Source organism: Lynx canadensis, chromosome B3 (assembly GCF_007474595.2).
Source record: "Lynx canadensis isolate LIC74 chromosome B3, mLynCan4.pri.v2, whole genome shotgun sequence".
Taxonomy (NCBI): Eukaryota; Metazoa; Chordata; class Mammalia; order Carnivora; family Felidae; genus Lynx; species Lynx canadensis.
In genome coordinates this window covers 42,472,942-42,476,256 of record NC_044308.2, presented here as the reverse complement: position 1 = coordinate 42,476,256, position 3,315 = coordinate 42,472,942, and positions in this window count along the sequence as shown.

The following is a 3,315-nucleotide window of genomic DNA, read 5'->3' as shown; positions in this document are numbered from 1 at the left end:
GAAGGGGCACTGAAACCCCACCAGAGATGCAATGGCTCATAAGTACTGCAACTCTGAACTCTCTGTAGTTATAAGCTGCTTGCTGTAGGATATAAAACCCCAAGGGGGGGTGCCCTGGTAACAATTGGTAATAAATACCCTAGCTGCCTTCAGAGTTTTGCTTTGCCAAGTGAGGTCTACAAGTTTGGATCCAGAGTTGAATTGCCCAGACCAGTGGCTCCTAGTGGTGACAGACCTGCTTCATTGCTCTCCCCCAGGCAGTCCACCCCTCGAATGAGTGTGCAACAAATCTTTGAAGGGACTCTAAAAACTTTTTTCCTGCCTAGGGCGCCCATGCACCTTATTTCAATCCTGTCCCCTCCCCTGTGCTGAATCCCAAAATGTGCCATTCCTCTGGATCCATCTTAACTTAGAATCTTGCCCCCCACCCCGTGGTGGTCTCCAGCATTAAGAACTACCACTGAGTAATAATGTCATTTGTTTTACCTAAATTTCCCCAAAATGGGGAAAGAATCCAATCTATGTGTGATACTATCCAAGGGCATCACAGGCTCAGCCTCAGATTTCATTTCAAGGTTTCCTAAAGGAGCAATTGGGCAATTCACACCAAGACTTACCCAATGGGACCTGTGTCTCTTAAAACTTTTTTTTTCAACATTTATTTATTTTTGAGAGACAGAGTGAGACAGGGCGCAAGCTGGGGAGAGTCAGAGAGGGTGGACACAGAATCTGAAGCAGGCTCCAGGCTCTGAGCTGTCAGCACAGGGCCCGATGCGGGGCTCAAACTTACGGACAGTGAAATTATGCCCTGAGCTGAAGTCGGACGCTTAACTGACTGAGCCACCCAGGCGCCCCAGGACCTTTGTCTCTTAACGTGCGCAATCCAAATATAAAAAGAGAAAGTAAAGGCCATGTGGAAGCTGGGTGAGTGTCTGTTAATGGTGTTGATTCAGCATAGAATCTAGGTCAATGACATTTTGTTATGGTTGAAGTTGGGGGTAGAGCCATTCTTTAGACGTGGAGCCCTAGGCAAGGCTGATTTTCTTGACCTCTATAAATGAACACATTTCCCCTCATCCCTGCCAAAGAGAGTGGAAAAATACTTTTAGGATCTGGTCTACCAACATTAGCCTTAACAGGCTAGGCGACCTACTTAGCTCTGGGTTTCATTGGCCATCGGTTGCCCAAGGGCATCTGGATAGTTGGTCTGCAGCCACCGTGCATTTGTTTGTAACGCAGCATTTTCAGGATACAGTCTCTTTATCTCCCGCCCTTACCTAAACAGCAGAACAATCACCAGAGTGTATGTAACAACAAAAGAATGAGGGCAAGCAAATTTGATTTTAAGGCCATGACGTCAAACAGGGTAAAGCATAAGTTTAGTCTTGCAGTTGGTTTTAACCACATATGGTTCACTCAGTGTCATACTGAACTCCCTGACATCAGCCCTGCAGACACACAAGGAGAGTCATCTAGAATAGGAAGTATATTTGCCATTCAGGCAAATGTACAAAAAAAATCTACTCCTGAAAATATGATTGTGATAAACATTGCTTTGTGTCTTCAGTCTTATAGCAGGCAGTAACGTTGCTATAACCCTCCCTTACCAAAACCATATGAGCTACTAAGAGCAATTTTTATGAAGTCCAAGTCCACAAATATTTCATCACCCAAAAATGCAACTTCTGGCATTCCAGTAATGGTTACTAACATTTTCCAGGATCTCTTGTTATGAGGTTGCCTTTCTCCTTAAAGATTCAGGTCAAGCCGCCTTCCTGATTCCCTTCCCCTGGATAGAATTGTCCGCTCTGTTCATGTGGTAACCTGTACATGCCTTTATTGAAGTGCACCCTGCTGATGCAACCAGTTGTGTCCATGTCTGTCTTCCCTACTGTTTCTTGTACTGAGAGTCAAGGTCATATTTTGATAATCTTTTCTCCTCAGCGCTTAGTATAGTGCTTGGTACAAATCCCGTACCAAATGTATGTTTGTTGAATAAGTAAATGAGCAAAGTCTTTTGGAATGATGCATCATCTATGGTTTCTGCAGTCGGCTAAATTTCTTTCATTAACCAAACCATGACCAATAATTAGGATTGAAAAGAGAAAATACAATAACAACTTCCCATTTCCCATTTTCTTTAGCCCATCCATTTTTCTTCCATTTTCCCTCAAATAACATTGTTTTTTTTTTTTTAAAGAACCTTTGAAGAGTTTATATTATATAACCTGAAGTTATGTAGCAATGGGCATTATCAACAGTGCAAGTGTATTTTTGTCCAGGTTCTGAAACTAATCAACTCTTCACGTTAGGAAAGTCACCTCCTCACCTGTTGAGTGGAACTGGAGGTGGCACATGGGTTTCATTTCAAGGATCAACTCCAATCAATTGGTAGTAATCACATAAAACACCATGTTGAGGATTCAGAACTCCTAACTGAATCCAGTGGAAAAGAATGTTGGGATTGATTAGTGATGTCTGTTGTGGGTGCTGGTGGAAAAGAATGACGGAAAATAAGCTAGGCATTTGCCACACTGGTATAAATGATCCCCAGCATCCCCTTCAAGCTCTTAGCTTCTGATTTATATATTGGTAGTACAAAGGCTACCCAGCATCTTTTAACAATTATAATATGCTGATGGCTCAGAGCCTGGAGCCTGCTTCCGATTCTGTATCTCCCTCTCTCTCTGCGCCTCCCCCGTTCATGCTCTGTCTCTCTCTGTCCCAAAAATAAATAAACGTTGAAAAAAAAAATTTTTTTTTAAAAAAAAAAATAAAAAAAAAAAAAAAGGGGCGCCTGGGTGGCGCAGTCGGTTAAGCGTCCGACTTCAGCCAGGTCACGATCTCGCGGTCCGTGAGTTCGAGCCCCGCGTCGGGCTCTGGGCTGATGGCTCAGAGCCTGGAGCCTGCTTCCGATTCTGTATCTCCCTCTCTCTCTGCGCCTCCCCCGTTCATGCTCTGTCTCTCTCTGTCCCAAAAATAAATAAACGTTGAAAAAAAAAATTTAAAAAAAAAAACAATTATAATATGCATGTTATATATGGCCAGGATGCATTCAAGGTTTACTAGATCCTGGCACCATGTAAAGTACTCTGAATAGATTGTCTCATGTCATCCTCATAATACTGCTATGGGGGCCAGGGATTATTATTCACATTATACATTATACAGGATGAGGAACCTGAAATCAAAGAAGCTGAATGGTTTGCAAGGTCACTTGACTGTAACAGTGAAATTAGGATTCACACTCAGATTCTTAGAGTTCTTAATGAGTTTCTAAGAGTTCTTTCTTTTTTTTTTAAATTTTTTTTTCAA